The sequence below is a fragment of the Equus caballus genome, chromosome 2 (assembly GCF_041296265.1).
Source record: "Equus caballus isolate H_3958 breed thoroughbred chromosome 2, TB-T2T, whole genome shotgun sequence".
NCBI classification, from domain to species: domain Eukaryota; kingdom Metazoa; phylum Chordata; class Mammalia; order Perissodactyla; family Equidae; genus Equus; species Equus caballus.
The window spans coordinates 63060562-63073272 of NC_091685.1; the positions used below are offsets into that span (position 1 = coordinate 63060562).

General features: G+C 46.4%; 2 long non-coding RNA genes across 3 annotated transcripts in view; one reads left to right on the plus strand and one right to left on the minus strand.

Annotated features, from left to right (window-relative positions):
• LOC111772507 (uncharacterized) overlaps positions 1–12711 on the minus strand; it is a 114713-nt gene that overhangs the window by 94165 nt on the left and 7837 nt on the right. The window lies entirely within an intron of this gene.
• LOC111772508 (uncharacterized) lies at positions 1482–10723 on the plus strand. Of its 2 annotated transcripts, XR_011434529.1 has the most exons (4): positions 1482–1783; positions 2306–2390; positions 5814–5890; positions 7234–10723. It is a non-coding gene; the product is annotated as an uncharacterized lncRNA (long non-coding RNA). The 2 variants fall into 2 exon arrangements; XR_002806400.2 differs by lacking the exons at positions 1482–1783; positions 2306–2390 and adding an exon at positions 5273–5607.

The following is a 12711-nucleotide window of genomic DNA, read 5'->3' on the forward strand; positions in this document are numbered from 1 at the left end:
CCCTAATCCAATAGGACTGGTGTCCTTATAAGAAGAGAAGATTAGGACACAGACACACACAGAGGGAAGACCATGTGTGGACACAGGGGAAGACGGCCGTCTGCAAGCCAAGGAGACAGGCCTCAGAAGAAACCAACCCTGCTGACACCTTGATCTCAGACTTCCAGCTTCCAGAATGTGAGACAATTAATTTCTGCTGTTGAAGGCCCCCAGTCTGTGGTACTTTGTTACGGCAGCTCAGGCCCACTCATACATCGACCTTGAATCCCTCACTAAAAAGTTTTCAGATTTGTTGCCAGCGAATGCCATGCAACAAAGGGTCCTAGCCTGGGATGTAGCCTGGACTCAGAATCAAACCAACCTGGGCTACAATTCTGTGTCTGCCATTTCCTAGCTGTGTGATTTGGGAAAATGACTTACTGTCTCTGGATCTTGGATTCTTCGTGTATTATACGTAGGTTCCTACTTCATTGGGTTAAATAAGGACCCAATGAGACTAGATTAAGTGAGGTGAAGTTTAAGAAATGCCTGACAACTGCAAGGCACTAAGTATATGTTAGCTTCCCTTCCTTTCTCTTCAAGATCATACATTCCCAGGTAAAGGGATACCATCTCCACTTGTAGACCGCTTGGTACTTTTACACATCTTCACATTTTCATCTGAGTTTTACTTGATTTTTAGTATAAATAGGAAAGGTAAACATAACCCCATTTTATAGAGAGGGAAAACTAGATTTGGACAAAATACAGAGAGTATATGGTAGAAGAGACTAGAATCCAGGCTTCCTGTTTTTCTGTGACCAGAAGGATGGACGTTCCAAATATGGGACATGGCTATTCCCATGTGGGACAGGAATTTCTATCATTGGAGGAAGGGGAAGAGGGGATGCCAACGGTGTTTTCAAGATACTGCCAAACTATCTAGTAAGAGCTGTAAGTGTTTATATCGTTGATCTAGTAACTCTACTTTGGGAAACAGCCTCCCAGAAAACCCAAAGAAGAAGTGATAATTTGTACAAAGAGGTTTGCAATGGCTTCACATAGAGAACTGAAAGTTTGGACATCATTCAAATCCCCGCTCGGCATGTACCACCACTCCCTCCCACCCACCCCCCCCCCCAAAAAATTAGGGAAACGGTAAAAGAAACGATAATAAATCAATATGCTGACTATCCTGAAGCTACAAATAAGGTCAAATAGATAAATTATTTAACACGCGGAAATGTGTTTGGAAGAATAACAAGTGATGAAAGCAAGGTGCAATTGCACCTGCAGAGGTTGCTTCTGTGCAAACATCAATCAGCCCGCGCCGACAGCCCACGGTGAAACTGGAGCGACAGAAGGGAAATGCTTCATTCATTAGGTCCTTTAATCTGTAGAGACACTTAGATTTTTAAAATGGAAAGGCAAAGGAGTTCTCCCAACACGCGTGAGCCGGGGAACTGCCGCTATTTTAGCTACCTCCTTGCCATGGCCGTAAGTGTAGAGTCCTTCACCGTCCTGGAGATGTAAATTTACCAATGTCCTTACAGGCCGACCAGGGGCAAGGGTGCCAGAGGCATACTTGCCCATCCCTCAAGCTCCGCGTTTCTCCCTCTTGATGGTTTGGAATCCTGCCCTCTCTCTCTAGGTCTTCTGTCCCTGGAGCCCGGAGCAGACACGGCCCTGCTCTCCACAGCCGGAAACTCTGGGCTGAGTCTCCACCTCCCTCTCCCACAGAACCCTCTTCTCCCCGCAAAACATCTGACAGCCAGGACTGCAAAGCGGATACCTAGCTATAAGGGTAAGAGTTTTCCCAGACCCTTTTTTTTTCTTGTGTAGAGGTAAGGGGACCTTGAGAATCTGAGTCCGAGTCTGAATTTTGACTTAGGTTGGCCCAAGGCCAAGACTTCTGAGTTGGCTCTGCACTGAGTTATTTAAGCCTAAATTTGATCGTCTGCAAAATGAGGTACCGCCATCAACCTTGCGGGGTGGAGTGAGGATAAACGTGGGAAAGACTTGGCCCCATGAAGGAGAGCAAGCACTAAATCCTGCCCCACCCCTGCCCTTTTTCCTCTCCTTATGCTCCACGGTTCCTAATCCAGCTTTCGGTTGTTAGCTCCTCAACTGTGTTTCATTCAATATTTTTGATCCACTGAGGGGAGAAGGAACCTGGGAATGGGCTACCTCCTAGAAACGTCTCTAATTCTTTAAAAGCCTCACATGAAGGAAATCATATTCTAAAACAAGGAACAAATCACAAGTCTTCTCCAGAATAAGGAAGGGAATAAACGAGCACGCTTTTTCTCTCACACGCCTTGCCTAGAGGAGGAACCTGCCAAGGACCTCGTGACTGGGCTCTCTCTACCAACCTTCCCACCCAGGAGAACTTGGACCAGGAGTCCAGGGAGGTGAGTTCGAGGCCCGGCTCTGGCGTGGGCAGATCACCAGTGAGGCTGAGCCTTCCTTACTGCATAACCTGACTCTGACGGATCTCTGCCCCCAAAATCATCCAGACTCACTCTTCCAAAACACACTCTTCATTCTGTCTCTTCTAAGAACCTTCTCTGACTCCTCTCCTCTGATTTCCAGAGGAAATTATGTCCAGCTCCTTCCATCTGGCCTTCACACAGCTCCGTGGTGAGCCTTACCCGCCTTGCCCAGCCCTGTCCATGAGCCCCCTCAGGTCTGTGGGGCCCGTTGCCCAGTTCTGCCTTTCTGCTGTGCTCACTTCTACCTTAAGCCTTTGCTCTTGCTTTTCTCTCCTCGCAAACCAAGAGTGCCTACAAGGCCAATTTTATCCCTCTCTGAAGATTTCCCAGACTACTGCAACCCCCTTTCCCAGCTCCATATGCCTCAAAACCCCCTGGACCCCCATTTCATCAAAAGTTATTCCCTTTGCTCAGGGGTCCCCATTCACTGCCTCACCACACGCAGGACTCAGAATGTTCACAAATGCAGCTGCTGCTGGCTGGCATGGAAAGCTTCTTTCAAAATAAATTAGTGAACAAGGACCCAGGGGCTTTTTCCTGAAAGGAGAATTAGAGGATTTGTTTGAAGACTCTTTTTCATTTTAAAATGTACAAGGACATTAGCCTGAGGCTCCCTTCTAAAGCCAAGAAAAATACAAATTTCTTCTTAGAAGGCAAACATTCTATTTTTATGGATTAAATTTGATACTCAGAATAAATACTTACTACAAGATATTTGTACTACTTTCTCTTAGGTTAACACCAGAGGTAACTGGGCAATGGCCTCCAGTGGAGCTGGGGCATTGCTGAGACTTAGGAGAATGAGAAGGGGATATCAAAGGTCAGAGGTGAAAGGGCGCTAGACACCCACACACTGGCTAAAATAAATTCTGGAAAATTATTTCATAAAGATCATCATAAAGCAGATTATATTTTCCTCATGGAAACCATATTATAACTGGAAGTTGATTGAGCACCATTAATATACCTTGAAAGTAAATATGTACCATTTATAAAATAGTTCTTTAAATATCTATAAAAAAATTTATTGAGAATTGGCATAAACACATCACAAATATACTATATATGCTGGTTAAAAGAGGGGTTCCTGGGGCCGGCCCGGTGGCACAGCAGTTAAGTTTGCACGTTCCTCTTCTCAGCGGCCCAGGGCTTGCCGGTTCGAATGCCAGGTGCGGACATGGCACCTCTTGGCAAGCCATGCTGTGGTAGGCGTCCCACGTATAAAGTAGAGGAAGATGGGCATGGACGTTAGCTCAGGGCCAGTCTTCCTCAGCAAAAAGAAGAAGATTGGCAGTAGTTAGCTCAGAGCTAATCTTCCTCCAAAAAAAAATAGGGGTTCCATAATACACATAAACACATGAACAATGTACAATTCTACTGCATCATATATTTTTATCTACAACTAACGTATTAGTCATAATACTTGTAAATATCTAATTAATACTAGTTTTCCTTGCCTTCTTGGTATTTGGACAAGTTTTGAGAGGATGATTTGCATGGTCCGGGTTTCCTAAAGAGTTCATTGGAAGAGTTTGAACAGACATAGCAAATAGAAGTATTCAAAATGATATGGTTAATCTTGAAGTGACCTCAGAGCCTTGTGGGTGGTGAACTCAGCATGCGGGGATGGCAGGCAACGTGTGAAAACCAAAGAGAGCACTCCACATTTATTTTATAAGGAGAAAAGAAAGTCAGTGAAATTTTTGGTGGTAGGTGGTAGAGAGGGGGACCAATATGGATGGCAGCAACAGATACTAGGATGACAGTGTCCACATTCTCTTTGTTTTGCCCAATTTTGTGTGTCAATTTGGCTAGGCTCTTGGTGCCCAGTTGTTTGGTCAAACACTAGTCTGGATGTCTCTGTGAAGTTATTTCTTAGATGTGATTACCTTTAAATCAGCAGACTTTGAGTAAAGCAGATTACCCTATAATGTGGGTGGGCCTTGTCCAATCAGCTGAAGGCCTTAAGAGCAAAGATTGAGATTTCCAGAGAAGAAACAGTTCTCCCCAAGATTGCAGCATAGAAACCCTACTTGAGTTTCCAGCCTGCTGTCCTGCAGGACTCAGATTCAAGACTGCGACACCAACTCTTACCTGAATCTCCAGGCTGTTGGCCTGCCTTACCAATTTTAGACTTGCCAGCCCCCACAATCAAGTGAGCCAATTCCTTAAAATAAATCTAGATAGAGTGATGGATGGATAAATAATGAGATAGATAGATAGTTGATAGCAGATAAAGACATAGATAGATAGATAGATAGATAGAAATATCTAATTCTATTGGTTCTATTTTGCTGGAGAGCCCTGACTAATACACTCTTCTAGCACCAGCGGGCCCAAGATGGGAACAAGTTGTGCAAAGAGGGGCCGGGACAGCAGAGAAGCTGCAACAAGTGAGGAAAACTATGGCCTAGAAATCCAGTTCACTCTATCCATTGGCCACTTTTTCAAAGGCCAAAAAAAACCTTCTGAGGTTATTGGACGGCCCTGGACACCACAGTTTTTAGAAGTAAGAGCCATCAGTTCAGAATCACTGGCCCAGGAGACGATCGCCAGAAACCCCCAGGGCATCAAAAATCCAGAAGGAAGCCACAGACACTTTTGTGAACTGATCAGATGAACTTAGATATGAGGCTGAGTCACCTTGATGTCTTATCACTAAAGACCCTCTCGAGAGATTTCCATAGTCCTTCCTACGGCCAAGGACCAGGGGCCATCAGGTAAATGCTTCACTATCAACCACGAGGTTTAGGGCAGGAGCAAGGGCTCCAGAGCCAGAGAACCTGATTCCACCACTTTCTGTCCTTGAGAAGGGACAAGGAAAAACCTGTGTTCTCATTTGTGAAATGAAGATAAAGACCAGGCTTACAGGGTGACTGGAACAATATATGAATAGAAACTGAAACCAGCTGCTCACTCTAATTCTGCTCTGTTCGCAAGACAACTGCTAGGACACCTCACACGGGGAAAACAATCCCCTCTGGCTGCGACACAGGGCCCAACGTAGGGGTCCCCAGAATTGTGAGGAGGAGCTAATTTTCACATCTTGGAGAGCAGATCCCTAAGGGAAAATATTGGCTGAGAGACGGTGACCGGCAGTGAGGCTCCTGAGGAAGAGGAAATCGGATTCTGGCAGGTGAAGCGTCTCAGCAGGGCAAGGACGAGAGTGTTGCCAGAACACCCTCCAAACTGGGAACCCCACAGTCCTTAAAAGGGAGGGAGGAACCCAGTGGGCTCCAAGATAAGAACAACAACAAGCCACTTTACAATTGTTAACTCGTTTGACTCTTACAATGATCCTCTGCAGTGTAATTAGACTATCTTTATTTTTTTCTTTTGCAGATCGAGAAGCTAAGGCTCCAAGAGGTTGACACTTGGCCAAGTTGAGATTGTAAGAGGGCAGCAGGGCCCACACACAGGTACGTGTGCTTCTGCACCTGCCCTCTTTCCACATACCTCATTCACAACATCATGAAGGGCCAGCTCTGGGCTGAGACCTTATTAGGAGCTGAGGTACAATGACAAACAAGGTAGACAAGGCCCTAAGACTCACAGAAAGAACAATAAACAGGTAAACAATTTTTTTAAATGAAAAGATATTTTCAGAGAATGATCAAGAGTGAACAGGGCCCGGCCCAGTGGCTCAGTGGTTAAGTTCACACGTTCCGCTTCGGCGGCCCAGGGTTCACCAGTTCAGATCCTGGGTGGAGACCTACGCATCGCTTATCAAGCCACTCTGTGGCAGGCATCCCACATATAAAGTAGAGGAAGATGGACACAGATGTTAGCTCAGGGCCAATCTTCCTCAGCAAAAAGAGGAGGCTTGGTGGTGGATGTTAGCTAGGGCTAATCTTCCAAAAAGAAGAGTGAACAAAACATCCACCCTCATGGACCTTTTGCCTAACAAAGAAGATGGACATTAAACAAGCACAAATGCATTAAGTCTTACGAAGGAGAAAGGCAGGATGTGATGGAAACACGGACTAGGCAGGAGTGGGATGGGATAAAGCAAAGGCTTCTGGGAAGAAGTGAGGTTAAGCTGAGAACTGGAAAACGGGTAGGCATTATATAGACAAGTTTAGGGTGGGAGACGGGTGGGGGTTTGTATTCGAGGCTAAAGGAAGGACACAGAGGATGGCCCTGAGGTAAGAAAGGGTGTGGCACGTCCCAAGAGCAGAAAGCAGTGCACACTGAGGCATGAACACCTCACAGCGTCCGTGTAGCCGGCCCAGTACGCGAAGCCCGAGGCCAACGGGGCCAATCTTGCTCTAGAGACCCAGGTTAAAGCACGTTTATATTAAAACAAGGCTGTGCGATGGCACAAGGTGTGAAAATCTGTACATATTTTGAGTTCAGTATGAGGCTTCAAAGAAATCTCCAGCTTGGAAGTGGCCCCTGTGACTACCTTTCACCCTCGTCCACGCTGTCGGGGTCACAGATCCTACAGACCAAATCCAAACCAAGCCCTCAAGGCAAATGTGTAGGATTTAAGCAGCCCAACTTCAATATGCTTTACCGTCATGCAGCACTTGACGACGGGGATCCATTCTGAGAAATGCATTATTAGGCGATTTTCTCATCATGCAAATATGACAGAGTGAACTTACACCAGCTTGGTGGTATAGCCTACCACACGCCTAGGCTATGTGGTGCTAGTCTTATGGGACCACTGTCATATATGCAGTCCGTGGTTGACCAAACTTCATTTTGCGGCGCATGACGATATTTCAAAGAGCTAAATCGGTGGCCGTTTTCCCCACAGGTACCTGCTTGATACAGCTCTCAAGCTGAACGTCAGGCAGCCTTCCTTGGGTCTAAAGGCCTGCACGCTGTGGGGAAGTCTGAATGCCTCCTCTGGCACTCCCTTCCCTGTCCTTCCTAAAGGAACGTGCAGCCCCACACTGAGATTCTGAGCCTTGGCGCAGCAGCACGAATGGGCACGCGAGAGCGCCTGAGCGGAGAACAGAGAGAGATAAGTCGAAGTGATGTGCTTACATCAGAAGCGGCAGAAAATGTCAGTGATTAAATTTAAAAGTCAGTTTTAATTCTGAGAATATGGAAGTCAAAGCCCATTCGGTGTCAGATTGAGCTAATAGATTAAAAATTCAATCAGAAATAATAAAGACTTGTCAACCATTGTAGAAGCCCCTCCAATCCCTTCTGTGACAGCAGCTAAGTGAGCCTGGTAAGAATGCAAATCAGGTCCGATCGCTCCTGCCTGAAACCCTGCCATGTGCCCTCACAGTAGGACCCACACTTCTCCCCGTGGCCGCAAGGCTTTACGCCTCTTTCTCCCTGGCTCACCATCCTTGAGGCACACTGCCCTCTCAGCTCTTCCACCCCGCCAAGCTCCTTCCTGTCTCTGAGCCCCCGTGCAGGCTGTGCCCTTTGCCTGCAACGTGCTTCTCCCAGCTAGTATCCGCCTCTCAGCCTATATGTAAACTCCTGAGAGCCGCCTTCCCTGACTGACGTCCCATCTAAGTAGCGTCTGCCTGGGTCAGGCCCACCTCCAAGCCCTTTATCACCTTCAGAGCACTGAAGCCAATCTGCTTAGTGTCTTTACTTGTCACCTGTCTTCCCCACCAAAATGCCAGCTCACGGAGCACAGAGGTCTTGCCTGGCTTGTTTGCTGGTAAAGTCCTGGTGGGAGATGCTTATCCATGGATTGCTCATGTTCCCATGTGTCTTGTGAGAGTGGTTCCTTGTTCCGGACCACCCTTTCAAGGATGGTTGTTTAGTGAACAAGGCTTGGGAAGTCTTGAGTCAGCTCCCTCCAGAGCGCAGTCAGGTCTGCGTCCCGTGCGGTGGAATAAAGCTGCAGGTTCTAGAGCCAGGAGATTTTTGCAGGGAGAGCGTGGCCAGGGGTGATAAAGAAGCCCTGAGAAGGCTGTTGTCATGTTCGGTGGATTAGAAATCATGGCCGCAGCACCTTTCAGCATCTTCCTCCAAGAGGTGGTGTCTTTCTCCTCACCCCTTGAGTCTGGGCTGGGCTCCACACTTGCTTTGGTCAACTGGATGTGGGAAAGGTGAGTTCCAGAACTTAAGAGGCCTGTGGTTTCCACTCTCTCTTCTTTTCACCCAACCACCATGTAAAGAAGTCCAGGCTCTTCTGCAGGAGAGAGGCCACATGAAGCAAGAGACTCTGAAGGAGGAGAGACTGAGGAGAGAGAGGCCACATGAAAGAGACCCAAGACCGCCCGGCTGACAGCCGAGGCCCCATCCATGTGAGGGGGTCCTGGTGGATCCCAGCTGACACCACATGGTGCAGAGACAAGCTGCACCCACTGAGCTCTGCCCACATTCCTGACCCACAGATTCATAAGCAACAAAATAGCTGTTTTTACCCACAGAGTTTGGGGGTTCTTTTCTCCACGGCAATGGATAACTGAACGAGGGTAACAGAAGGGGAAATGAAAATACACCTCAATTAACTGAAAGTTTTCAGAGCCCAATCTTAGAAACTATACAGGAAGTCAGACTATAACTGAGCCCTCTGACTCTGCATGTCAACTCAGCCAAAAAAAGCAAAATCTGACACCAAATTCTTGAAAGATAATCTTAAAGGTGAGACAAAGGGCATTAGGGATTTTACAAGGTATGTCACATAGGAAGTGTCCTAGAATCTCTCTTTATCAAATGTCTTTCACAAAGAGCCACTGCCAAAAATCAGCCCCTCTCTTTCCCTCTCTCTCTCCTCATACACACATGCACACACGTGTAGACACACGCACACACGTACACATCACAAAGACACATACACACACATGCGTGCACACACAGTTCCCCACCTCCCGGCCTCTCCTTGCATTTCCTCCTGCGTCACTGGTTGTCTCTCTGTGGCCACTGACCCTCACAGCTTTCCGGAGTCCCCTGGGAAGCACAACCTCTCCTCCTTCTCTGACTCTGCTCCTTCTGTGAGGAGCAGCCACTTGGAATTCAGATGAGCCCGTTCTCCACCTCATCACTTCCTCGAGCCATCATGGCCACCCTGGCCAGGACCAGCCCCATGTATTTTCACGTATTTGCTCTCTTTCCTTCAGATTCTACAGTTGAACACCCAGGCATCCTTTCAGTTCCAGCCCAAATGCCACTTTCCGTGCCCTTCACTCCCACCGCCCACGTAAACATACCAGCTGGGATTAGCTACTTGTTTTGTTGACCCATGTCACCCTTCTATCTTGTTATACACAGGTCTGACCGCCTCAATAGTTGATCATCTGCTTAAATCAAGTGCTGTGTCTTATTAATCTTTGTAACCCCACAGGGTCTAACTCAATACCATGCACGTGGCAGGCAGTCAGCAGATATTAGTCAAACTGGATATAATTTAAACTAGGTCATAATTCAGGTCCATTTAAAAGAAGTCACGTTCACTGAGATAAGTTGGGGACATTTGCGTACTGAGTTAGTCCAAACTGGAAGCAACATCAAATAATAAATTATTTAAAACATAAAAATTACTTTATATTTGAACCAAAAAACTAATGGCTTTTGTTTGGGAAGTGAGAATGAGTGATTTTTTTCTTCTACTTTTCAGCGTTTTCTGAAATAAATGCATGCTTATTTATAACAAAAATTAACTTTTAAATGAGTAAATCGGAAAACAGAAATCATGTTATCATTTATGTTTAGTCCACTGGATGCTTTTTTCCAAAATGATATTAAGGCAGGTATCCTTGTTTCCTCAGCCTGAAAGAATCATTCACCAGTTTTTTGACTCTATCAGCTGAATATTCCACCAAAGAGAGAAAGATGATGTGTGGTCCAGCTCTCCAACAGAGAGAAACCAAGCCTCTCAAAGCTGGTCAACCCGCATGCCCTGCTGGCTGGCTTCCCTGTGTCCAGCTCATCCTTGGGATTTAATCTGAGTCCTAGACTTATGGGTGAAATTCCCCCGTCCCATCCGGAGGAATTATCAAACTGGCTCTAATTTCATTATTCAAAATCTTTTCAAAGTTAAACTTCAAGAAACACCTCTGTTCTCATTTTGGGAAACTTCATCTTGATCTCTTTCCTCAAGAGATCTCGAGGGGCCGGCCCTGTGGCAGAGTGGTTAAGTTTGCACACTCTGCTTCAGCGGCCCAGGGTTTTGCCAGTTCGCATCCTGGGCGCGGACATGGTGCCACACATCAGGCCATGCTGAGGCAGCATCCCACATGCCACAACTAGAAGGACCCACAACTAAAAATATACAACTATGTACCGGGGCGCTGTGGGAGAAAAAGGAAAAATAAAATCTTTTAAAAAAGAGATCTTGAGTTGTCTGTACGTTAAGTAAGATCTTAGCTCCTCAGTCTAGCATGAATATCCCCCGGCGCCGCCTGGTCCAGCCGGCCCATTCAGCTTCATCTCTAGAGACTCTCCAGACTGTGTTTCTCAGAGAGGCTGGCAGAGCACCCACGTCAGAATCACCTGCATGCAGGTTAAAATGTGGACTTCTGAGCCCACTTGCCAAAGCAGAATTGAGAACAAGTTCCCCAGGTGATGTTCTGGCCAATAAAAGGTTGAGAGCCGCTTGTCCAGAGCCGCCAGACCACCTGCAATTCCTCCAACATAGCACGCATTTCTGCGCCCTCTACCTGGAACGCCCTCTCTGCCTCCTTTGCTGACGCCTGCTTATTTCTCTAGACCTAGCACAAATGTCACCTGCCCCATGTAGACTTCACTAGCCCTCTGCTGTCGCCTGAATGTTTGTGACCCTCAAAATTCATTCATTGAAGTGCTAACCCCCAGCGTGTTTAGAGATGGGCCTCTAAGGAAGTACTCAAGGTTAAATGAGCTCATGAGGGTGAGGCCCTAGTCTGATAGGATTAGTGTCCTTATAGGAAGAGACCCCGGGGAGCTTGCTCTCTTGCGCACAAAGTACTGGTCATGCGAGCACATAATGAGATGGCAGCTGCCTACAAGCCCAGAGAAGAGGCCTCAGCAGGAAATCTACCTGCCGGGACCTTGATCTTGGACCTCCCAGCCTCCAGAACTGGGAGAAAACAAAGTGCTGTTGCTTAAGCTGCCCAGACTATGGTACTTTGTCAAGCAGAATAAATTATTTCCTCGACTGGTCCCCATCACTTTGTGCTGTAATTGGCTGGATCCTTGTCTGGTCTCTGCTGGACGGGGGCTGCTTGAGGCCAGGTTGCCCCCGGCACCCAGCACAGGGTCCTGTTAGAGCTGACAGCAGTAGAGGAGAGGTGATATTGGAGGTGGGTGAGGACCAGGTCAGGAGGGTATCGAGGGGCAGTCTAATGAGTATAGCATGGAATAAACACAATGTGTGGCAAGGCCACAAACTTCCAAATCCCGAAGACCACATTTAAATCCTGTACTAGTCCTTACTGGCTATATGACCCCAAGGAGGTCACTGAAGCCTGCCTGAATCTCCATTTCCTCACCTGAAAAATGAGGAAGGTACCACCTACCTTCCAGGCAGGTTGCCAGATAAAATGCAGGATGCCCAGGTAAATTTGAATTTCAGATAAATAACAGTTTTTAAAGCAATATTTGTGACATATTTTACTATGAAAAATTATTTTTTATTTATATGAAATTTGAATTTAATGAGGCATCCAGTATTTTATTTGCTAAATCCAAGAACCTATCCAGGGGTACAGAGAGGATTAAATAAAATGATTACAAGGTCCTGTCAGTGGAATGCATATAGTAGGCAGCCAGTGGTAGCACTTATTAAACAACAGGAAATCATTAACATTACTTGAGCAAGAGCCTGACAGAACCATCCATCTTAGGTGTTCTAAATTTAGCTCTGGCCAAAAACAATTATCTGAGATTTCTTAGGGTGCCTAGAAGTAGAAAGTCGAAGTCATTTAAAATATATCACATAAGTAGCTTTCAATTATAACTTTATCTTTTGCAGGTTCTGCCCCAGCAACTTTGTAATCTATCCGTTTTGAAGAGTCTAGAGTCTCTGTGCATAATGAATGGGGATAATCATTCTCTACCAGAATGCCTTGGCTTCGATGATACAGTGTATCAGACATATGGTCTGACTCGAATGACAATTGACTAAATCATTGTTTCCACTCAATTAACTTACAGCCCCGGGTAGCGGAGCCAGAGTTCTGGGCTCCAGTCTCCTGACAAGCCCCCTCTCCATAAATGGCCCCAGATCTCCACCTAAGGCTTCACTGGAAGAATGGAATACATCTTCCTTTCACAGATGGCTTCTGGAGCAAATGAAAAATTTAATAAATTAACAGAGAAAACATGTAAAACAATAGAGGTG